General features: G+C 36.2%; 2 pseudogenes across 1 annotated transcript; both read left to right on the top strand.

The window, feature by feature from the left end:
• The first annotated feature begins 1,349 nt into the window (after positions 1-1,349).
• On the top strand, positions 1,350-7,263 carry LOC143595427 (eukaryotic translation initiation factor 4G-like; annotated as a pseudogene). Its single transcript, XR_013146524.1, has 9 exons — positions 1,350-1,513; positions 1,622-1,677; positions 1,764-1,981; positions 2,311-2,367; positions 2,650-3,384; positions 3,464-3,745; positions 3,810-6,512; positions 6,581-6,775; positions 6,870-7,263. The product of XR_013146524.1 is annotated as a eukaryotic translation initiation factor 4G-like (transcript).
• A 2,758-nt stretch (positions 7,264-10,021) lies between these two features.
• On the top strand, positions 10,022-10,394 carry LOC143595428 (metacaspase-1 pseudogene; annotated as a pseudogene).
• The last annotated feature ends 538 nt before the right edge of the window (positions 10,395-10,932 follow it).

Consider the following 10,932-nt stretch of genomic DNA (forward strand, 5'->3'; position numbering starts at 1 on the left):
GTAGGAGAAGAGAATGTATGTTTGGTGTAAAAAATTGGAGAAAGTGTGTTAATATATAGGATTTCATAAAAAATGTTTATTTTTTTAATTTATTAAACGGTTATGAGACTGTTTGGGAAGTTAAATTTTTGTCACCGTCTACTCGAATTGTTGGAGGAGCTGTAGTCGACCAATCCAAGACTACTCGATTACAAGCGGAATGACGCCCCGAACATCCTAGTGCTTGTTTGTAGCCAAAGGTGTAGAACCTACTAAAAAACTTAGGGCCCAAGTTTACTTAAAGTTAATGCCAAACTCTAATCAAGAATTGACAAAACTTAGCCACCAAGTGTGATTAATCAAATCCCATTAATTTAATTGTGAGTTAAATTTTAAATAAATTTTAATCAAAACAATATTGATATTTTTTGGCAATGCTAATATTTTATGTAACATTCTATTTTTATCGGATGTCCCGCAGAGAAAAACAATATTGATTTAATTATACACATTTTATATTTTATTACTATATTTCTTTTACGTATAAATTTGCCCGCTACACGCAAATATGATATTTATATAATTCATAATTAAATTAATAGCTATAATATTAAAAAAGTGTACTATGAATAAACATTTAATTACCATTTAGTAACATGTAATTCTTATTTCTTCAAAGCCCAACAAATAATATTATGGTTTTCTATAATAATAATAATTCAATCAATACAATTATATTATGTTGATAACCAATACTTATTTATTTTATGCTGATTGAGTTTTTCCTTAAACTTCACCGTCCCCAACTCCCGATTCCTACGCAAAAAGAACTTAGACCAAAACACATGATAACCATTAATTAACAAAGTTACTATATTTCATAAAAATATCTAAGACATATTAGCATTTAATCACTTTCCAAATTAAATTCACTACATCTTAGCCACTTGTAGTTTTACAACGTAGCATTGTACCAAGTACCAATAAGCAAAGTGTATCTAAAAAGAAAATATGAAATATTGAACACATAATGCCATTAAATATTATTATTAATTATTATATTTAATGACACAATCCTATTTCAAAGCGTCCTTCAACACACTACCGACCCATTCGATCGATCTCTTTCACACAACAACAACAATAATAATATTATAATAATAATATTAATAACAATAATAATAATATTCTCAGGTTTATATTACCATCATAATAATCATAATATAACTCCTTTATCAATTTCCATGGTTCATTATTATAATTGTTGTTCTTGCAACAGCAATCACTAAACCCTAATTACATACACACACACACTTGATCCGACTAATAATATTAATTAATAACATCTTCGTCATCTTCCAATTGGATTTATGTCCTCCGTCAATCAATCACACTACAGAAACAGATCCGGTGGTGGTCGATCCGGTAACCCTAGGAGCTTTTCCGGTGGCGGCAGAGGCGGCGGCGGTGGCGGTGGCGGTGGCGGTGGCGGTGGCACCGGTCATCCATCCTCTGCCTATTATTCCGGTAAAAGGTGAATTAAAGTTAGGGTTTTTACTCAATTTTACAAATTAGGGTTTGCTTGTTTTGATTTTTTTTAATTTTAATTGTTTTTGTTTGTTTGTTTTTTTTTTTTTTGTAGTTATAAGAAGGTGGTTAGTAATGCACAAGGAGCACATATTCAACCACCATTGAGAGGTAAGTTTGTGATTTTAAGCAATAATGTTTTACAGTGATTATAATTTTTAAACATTGTTGATTAATTGTTTATTTGATTGTTGTAGGGACACCTGATGGTTCATCTACTGGTGGTGTTGTGAAGCTGACTGATGCGCTGGTGCAGAAAAGCACACCGGGCCTGCCGAAGGCTCCTCAGAGTAATGCGGTTCCGCTCGGTTCGGGAACTGGCGGGCCTTCTACGTCTGTTAAGGGTCCGGAGGATGCTTCGAAGGCGTTTTCTCTTCAGTTTGGGTCGATTAGTCCCGGTGTTATTGGAATGCAGGTATATTTTTAATCTTTATGTGTAAAGCATGCTTCTTTGAGTTGTGTTAATGTAGACGTTAGAAGTGGAAGGATGTGCAGGGCGGGTGGCAGGTCAAATGGGTCGGGCTGCCCCATAAAACACTTTTATCCATTCTAAACTTTTTTTTTTCATAAATAACTCGTTTGTTGATTATGATTACAAAAGCGGTGCCATAAGCACTTTTTACCCATTTTAAACTTCTTTTTTTCTCATATATAACTCATTTGTTGATGAAGTTTACAAAAGCAGTGCCATTATAGGTTGATAAAAAATATAATATCATGCTTATAAGCATCGTGTTTCTGTAGGTACCAGCTAGAACCAGCTCTGCTCCACCTAATTTGGACGAGCAGAAACGGGCTCAGGTATGCTTTTGTTATTTATCTCACACGTGTTTTGTCAAAGATATACCAAATATGGATAGAAGATGCGTACCTTTGTGTTGTTGGTTATAGTATTAATTACGTCAAAGATTATGAAAATGCATTTCTTTGCAATTTATATAGTTAGGGTTAGTGTTGAATTGAAATGTGTTTTGGTAATTTAGTTATTAACTTATCATGTTTGGCACTAGCTTTGAGAATGACTGTTATAATTGTGAAAACCGAAAAAAAAATTTCCCTTGAAAAGTTTTTATTATTTTGCAGGCTCGTCTTGATTCCTTAAAGGCTGCATCTATCCAAAATCAAGCTGTTCCAAAACCAAACTTACCAAGGAAAGATCCTGGCCCTGTTCATCAGCCTAGTGAGATCCGTCCAGTCTCAAAAGAGAAAAAAGATGTGCATTCTTCACCTCCTGAGCCCGTTGCAGCACATGCTCAGAAACCTACCGGCCCACCTATACCTTCTATCCATCCGGGGGTTTCTATGCAAATGCCATTTCACCAACCTCAAATTCATCTTCCGTTTGGCGGCTCCAATCCACCACTGCAACACCAAAACATACCTAACACATCATTGCCAGTGCACCTCCCCATGCCGCCACAAGTGCCACCACAAGTATTTGTCCCAGGAATTCAACATCATCCGGGATTCAATTTTCAAAGTCAAGGCTTGCCTTTCTTGTCTCAAATGGGTCAGCTTGGACCACAATACCAACCACCACCACCCATGAATAATTTGAATTTTGGCGGTGCAAGAAGATCAGTAAAGATCACTCACCCAGACACTCATGAGGAGCTTCGTCTCGACAAGAATGGTGGGTCTGCAGGTCAAAGGTCAAACCCACCTCAGTCTCAGGCATTCCCCCCTGCTGCTCATCCCGTGAACTTTTATCCTAATTCTTACAATGCGGGCCCTCCTTTCCCCATGGCACCTGGTTCTAACTCGTTGGCTAATTCACAGACGACTCCTGCTTCTCAGCCGCCAAGGTTTTATAGTCCGGTTGGCTTCTTTTTTCTATTTTAAATATTAGGTTTAGCAATGCTAAATGCATGTTTGATGTGTTAATTGCTGTCAGCAGGCTTCTAAACCGGTGACGATAAAACAGCCAGTGATCACTTCACATGCAGAAAAGGCTGGTGGCTCCATGAACAAAGTTGAGATTTCAAATAAAAGCCAAACTGAAGGTCAACCTCATAAAGATTTAGAGACGTTTGCTGTAAAGTCTGATAGTTTGACCAATACGCCTTCTGCTGCTGTTGAGGCTGGAGTTGCAAAAACAGCAACAGTTAATAAGTCTGGCTCTTTTAAAGAGGAGCAGAAGCAGCCTCCCGAAAAGGTTTTTATTTTATTTTATGATCTTGTTTATTGGTACCTTTATTTGACAATCTTTATTCATAGATAATTGCAATGTTTGTTATTCATAGATTGATGTGACGGAAACCAGCAACAAAGTTGAAGGGCCTCCAAATGTTGCTGACTTGTCTGCTTCCAAATGTGATAATGATGAAGAAGTCTAAACTCCACGCAAATTATATGCAACACCCCTAAAGTTGATGTGGAAGTGCCAATAGCTGAAATTGAGGTGTCAAAAGAACAAGTCAAAGAGTCTGTTGAACCAATTCAGGATGCCACTGCCCCGGATGTAAATATTGCACCTCTAAAAGAACATGTAAATGAGATTGATGATAAGGCACTGGGATCAGATTCCGCTGCTGCAAATGTTGATGCTATTAGTGCTGAAATCTCTTCTTTAAATTTGGGATCTTCTCATGGTGATGATAAAGAAGATACAACCAGAAAGGTTGATGTTGACCAGGTCAATAGTAGAGAATCTGTTTCGGTGTCTGTTCCAGAGGCTTCACCTTTGACTTTGGAAGTAGAAACTACAGACTTAGTTTCTCCTTCATCTTCGAGTAATATTGTCAAAGGAATTACAGCAGCTAAAGGGAAAAAGAAGTTAAAAGAAATTATGAAAAATGCTGATGCTCGGGGACTACTTCTGATCTTTATAACGCTTATAAACGTCATGAAGAAAAGATGGAAACTTCTTCCGCTGCTGAAGTTGTTGAAAACCCAAACGCATCTGTTAGTCCTGCTTCTAAAAAAACCACTGTTTTATCTTCAGATGAGAGACGTGGCGGGCCCACCAAATTTGAGCCAGAGGATTGGGAGGATGCTGCAGACATTTCTGCTCCCAAAATGGACACGGGCTTGAAATTGAAACATCACAGTGAGGATGACAATGATGGAATGACTAAAAAATATTCCAGAGACTTCCTACTGAAATTCGTTGATCACTTTACTGATCTTCCGGAAGGTTTTGAGATTGTACATGATATAGCTGAAGTGTTGGTAGGTGTGAATACGCCTCGTGAACCGTACCCTAGCCCGGGTAGAGGTGGTGGGGACAGGGCAGTGGCGGGGTCTCGGCTAGACCGTCGGCCAAGTAACGTTGGCCTTGATGACAGATGGAATAAAGTGTCAGGAGTACCCATGGCTCCAGTATGGGACCCGAGATCTGAAATGGGCTACCCAGCAAGAGGGAACCATGGTGTGTTGAGGACCCACGTGGTTAGCCACCTGGTCCGTATGGTCAGTATGCTGTTGGAGTTCTGTCTGGACTAGTGCAGTCCCCTGGCCCACAGATGCAACGTAATAACTCTGATTCAGACAGATGGCAACGCGCTACTGGTTATCAAAAGGGCTTAATGCCATCTCCTCACACCCCGATGATGCACAAAGCGGAAAAGAAGTATGAAGTTGGTAAAGTAACAGATGAGGAACAAGCAAAACAGAGACGATTGAAAAGTATTTTAAACAAGTTGACCCCGCAAAACTTTGAAAAACTGTTTGATCAAGTCAAACAAGTCAATATTGACAATGCAGATACTCTGTCTGGTGTGATTGGTCAAATATTTGATAAGGCTTTAATGGAACCGACATTCGTTGAAATGTATGCCAATTTTTGTTCCTGTTTAGCTGTGGAGTTACCTGGTTTTGGTGATGATCACGAGAAGATTACGTTTAAGAGATTATTATTGAATAAATGTCAAGAGGAATTGAAAGAGGAGAGAGAGAAGAAGAAGAAGCGAATAGAACTGAAGAAGAAGGCGAGGTTAAGCAGACAGAAGAAGAACGAGAAGAAAAAACGAGTCAAGGCAAGAAGACGTATGCTGGGTAATATTAGGCTTATTGGAGAGTTATACAAGAAAAGAATGTTGACAGAAAGAATCATGCATGAATGCATAAAGAAACTGTTAGGTTTTAATCAGAAGAACCCTAACCCTGACGAGGAAGATATTGAGGCGTTGTGTAAATTGTTGAGTACAATCGGGGAAATGATTGATCATCCAAAAGCCAAAGAACACATGGATATTTATTTTAATATGATGTTTCAGTTATCAAATAACATGGCACTTTCTTCTCGAGTTAGGTTCATGTTAAAGGATGCAAATCGACCTTAGAAAGAACAAATGGCAGCAGAGAAGGAAGGTTGAAGGTCCAAAAAAGATCGAAGAGGTGCATCGGGATGCTATTCAAGAACGCCAGGCCCAATCTATTAGAGTCGCCCGTGGACCTAATTCTAACCCCTCGCTCAGGAGGGGTGGTCAGCCCATGGACTTTGGACCAAAAGGGTCAGCAGGTGTTTTATCTTCTAACCCTCAAATGGGTGGTGGTTATCGTGCATTACCCCAACAACAGGTTCGTGGTTATGGCGGTCAAGATTCAAGATTTGACTCTTTTGAGAGTAGGACTTTGTCGGTTCCATTGAGACCAATGGGTGATGAGGCTATAACCCTCGGACCACAAGGTGGTCTAGCCAGGGGAATGTCTGTTAGGGGCCAAGCTGGCCCTAGTAATGGTTATGGTGTTCCATTACGTGATGATTTAGCTTCACGATTCATGCCTGAGAGATTCTCACCTCACCCGCCCAGTATACAAGAACAAAACAGCCTGAACTATGGGAACCATGACAGCAGGATTACAGGGCGTGGTGTGTTTGACCGAGCTCCACCACCTGAACGGGTCCGTGTGTCTACTCCCCCTCAAAGTGATTCTTCAGATAAAATTCTGTCTGAAGATCACTTACATGATAAATCCACTCAGACCATTAAAGAATTTTACAGGTACCGTCTACTACTAATTTCTTTACATGTGTTTATGAAAAAGATATGTTAATTTAAATTGTTTGCAGTGTGAGAGACGAAAAGGAGGTTGCTTTGTGCATGAAAGAATTGAATGCACCTGGGTTTTATCCGTCAATGATATCCATTTGGGTGACCGATTCATTTGAGAGGAAAGACACGGATCGGGATTCACTTGCTAAACTTCTCATCAGTCTTACTAAATCTCATGAAGGAATCCTATCTCAAGACTCCCTTGTTAGAGGGTAACTTATTTTTAAATTTTTTAATAACAAACTTTCAAATTGTTTGATGGCTTAAAATAACTAGTGATAACTTTTTGTTTACATTATTATCCAGGTTGGAATCTGTTCTATCGACATTGGAGGATGCGGTGAACGACGCACCAAAAGCAGCAGAGTTTCTCGGGCGTATGCTTGCAAGAATGCTTTTAGAAAACGTGATTCCGTATAAAGAAGTTTGGCGGACAATATATGAAGGCGGTGAAGAGCGAGGACGGCTCGTGAAGATAGGTCTTGCAGCCGAGGTTGTTGGAGTCATTCTTGAGATTATTAAATCAGAAAAAGGCGATCCCTTTTTAAACGAGATGCGTGCAGCTTCTAATCTTCACGTAGAGGATTTCCGCTCATCCAAAACATCGAGATTAGATAAGTTTATTTAGATTATAAAGTAAAGATGCTCATTTTCGTCTTTAGAAGGATAGATTGGGTTTGAATAGCCGCAGTTGGTATATAATATGTCTGTCATCATTGTTATAAACTTATCAACTGTTAAAAAGATTTAACTATAATCCTTAAGAGGCTTTTATGAGCATCTTCATTTTACTTGCTGGTCTCATACAACTATTCCCTCTGGGTTAATCCAAATCTTATAATACAATGCAGCTTCCTATTTATTAATTTATATATACCTTTAATATCAATATTCAAATTCCATGTGTGCCAACACGTTCTTGGCATTGGCATCTTCATTTCCTTAATTGCTAAGAAATTTACAACTAGTGCTGTCCTTTTGATAAACTTCATATATATTAAATGCAAGAATAGTTGACATAAGTTTAGAAGATCTTTGAGAAGAATAAGTTTAGAAGACTTTTGAGAAGAAGATTAGATTGGTATTAATTTTAGTTGTATATTTTGACAAACAAAAAATAAAATGATTTAGGACTTTTGGCTGCGTATTAATCTTTTTATTTTGTAAGTCATTTATAATTTTGTTTTAGTTGACTTTTTTCTTTCTTTTTTTGTTATATAATATTACAATATCATGTGATATAAATTATTGTTTTTGCAATTTATCACATACCCATGTGTTAGTTTAAAAGTTGAATTCGAATTTGAATGATTCCCTATATATTAAAAGTAATATTATTATTCAAACAAAAAGTATGAAACTTCATATTAATTGCAAAGGGTCGTTTATGCACTTTGATTATTTAATAGCTACAACCACCCTTTCAAGTATATATATATTTTTTTGTTGTTGAACAGAAACCACCCTTTCCTTTATTTATTACTAGCTTCAGACCCGTGTACTACACGACACGGGTAATTGATGAAAAAAAATAATATTTAATTATTAACCGAAATACAAAAAAATAAAACTAAAAAATTATCGTGCATGTTAAGAGAAAATAGTGTTTAAAACAATCTAGATATTTATTTATTTGCATCCTTCAAATGAGTATTTAGTAGTTATTAATTAACAAGTAAATGGTAATGAAGGATTTTATAAAGATTTAGTTGGTTATAAATTGTGAGGATTAATGTGAGAGTGTCAAGTAACAAACATTGTAAGTTTTTATTAGAGAATATAGATATAGATTTTTATTTTGTAAGACCAAATTCATTAAAAGGAAAAGAAAAGGCCAACTAGCAAGTTGTGAGTAGCCCAAACGCATAAGAAAACAAAAACAAGCCTAAGCACCATAAAGAAAGAGCAACAAGGAAAATTACAAAAGAAAATTGATAAAGTTAAACATGTATCAATCCTCCAAATCTAAGTTCAAGCTTTGACACCTATGGTTATTCCTTAGGAAGGAAGTTGCATGGGTGTCGGTTACCACTTTATTTGAAAACTATGACTGAGCTCATGTGTTACACGGGTTGTTAAAAACTAAAATAAAAAATTTCAATTTAAAAATATACATATTAACATATCTTATGGATTCATACGATATAAATAATTTACTAAAATACATAGATTAGTAAGAATAATTTGTATTTGCATTTTAAAAGTAATAAAATGAAAGATTGTGAATTTATACCAATTAAGAAAAAGAGAAGACTAACATCAATTAATCCTAGTTGAGTTGGTAAGCCATAAACAATTTAAAAGTAAGGTATTGAGTTTAATTCCTACCAACAACATATTTTCCATTTTATAATTCATGAAGAAAAAATTATAAAAGTAAAAATTGTACACTATGAAGAGTCTAATGGAATGATAAGTGAAAAAATTATGTTGCTTAAATATATAGGTAGATTAATATATAGGTAGATCCTATCATTCCTAGACAATCCTAGTGCGCCCTTTCGTTTATGTAGTTTGATTTAAACCATCTTTTGTGGTTCTACTGTTTTATATTTTCTTTTTAAAGATTAAATTAGAATTAAAAATTAAATTTTATACCAGTATATTTTATTTTTCTTCTAATGAGACCACCAACCACCCCACCTTGTCGTCTCTGATTGGTACTCGTGGTATTGCTTAAGAGATTTCAACCATCCATTGATTGAGGCCAGTCAGCTATTTAATACGAAGCATATGTAAATTACAGATTCTATCCTTTAGATTTATATTAGATTGCAATTTATGTCTCATAAATTTAAATTATTTATCGAATAAGCCTTTCATGTTAACCCCTAAATTTAACACCCGTTAAACAAAGAACAAAATGCGTGACAATGTCTAACACCCAAAATAATTCATATAATATCTTGAGTTGAAGGATGAAAATTACATTTTTATATCAACATACAAAATATTTCATATAATACTCTAAACTCTGATCTATTTATCGGGATTAACTTCAACCCAGAAAATGCTTACAGACAACTATAACTTTAAACGTCTTTTTTCTAACAATTTCATGCTAACCGAAATTTAACCCCGTTAATTTTTTGATGGTGTGAATTATTTACTGGCAAAAACATTAATTATCTCATATTAAAGCGGGGACTCACATGCATTATCAAATATAACCAACGGAGTTAACTTTCAGTTCGTATGAGATCGTTAGAGAAACATGTGCACAAAATTAAAACTGCCTGTAAACATTTCATGGATTTGAATTAATTTCAAATTATTAAAATCCAATTTCGTTTTAAACAAAAACACACACAATCTAAGGACTGATATGTAACATAACAAAAACCCTGACGTCATCAACCGCGTCAACGCGCTCAACCTTAAAAGCGACATACAAAGAACAAATGCACAATAAATAGACAGACACCAAGTTGTCTTAACAATTTCCCAAATCATCAACAATGACTTTGCTGGTCGACTGCTCTAATTGCCGTACAACGTTGGTTCTGCCACCCGGAGCCAAATCAATCGGATGCTCCGTATGCCAAGCTATTATTCCAATAGCTGATCAATCCCGTCAATTGTCGTCGTATCCAACCGGGTATACGGTGGTAAACCCTGTTCCACCCACGCTTATGCCTTCATCACCGGCTTACGGTTGTGGCTCGCCGGCGCAGTCACCGTCCGGTGGTAGGAAGAAGGCGGTGATCGTTGGTGTGTCGTATAAGAATACGAATCATGAGCTTAAAGGGTGTATTAATGACGCTAAGTATATGAAGCATCTGCTGATTACAAGGTTTCAGTTTCCGGAGAATATGATTGTCATGCTCACCGGTAAGAATCTATGTTTATTTATTTCTTATATATGTTTACTTGTTGGATTTGTTAATATTTTTTTAAACATATTTTACTATTAATTAATATTTTTTGAATTAATTATATTTTACTATTCCCATCAGAATGAATTAAGGGAAATTTTGATAATAATACACAAAAAAGAAAAAGAAAAATAAATAAATAGGCATGAAATTGTTTTCTCTTTCAAATAGGAATGACACATAAGCCAATTAGGCATTGTTAGGCACAAAGTGGGTTGTCACGGATGTAAAAATGACTTGGCAAAATTATATTCTGACATGTGTCGTGATGAGGTTATAGAGAGAATTTCCAAGGACGCCTAAAAAGGTACGTGGTCAAGCTTGTTTGGATCACGTACACATGCTGATGATCGGGCACTCGTTTAGCCTAGTTAGTTAGTTACCAAAGACATCTAATAAGTCGCGTGGTTAGGCTCATTTGGATCCCACGCGTTGACGACACTTAAGAGTTTCCAAAGATGCCCAAAAAGTCGTGCGCTTAGGCTGATCTGGAT

Source organism: Bidens hawaiensis, unplaced genomic scaffold (genome assembly GCF_021521415.1).
Source record: "Bidens hawaiensis isolate Kalapana, Puna unplaced genomic scaffold, B.hawaiensis_p1.1 tig00045134_1, whole genome shotgun sequence".
NCBI classification, from domain to species: domain Eukaryota; kingdom Viridiplantae; phylum Streptophyta; class Magnoliopsida; order Asterales; family Asteraceae; genus Bidens; species Bidens hawaiensis.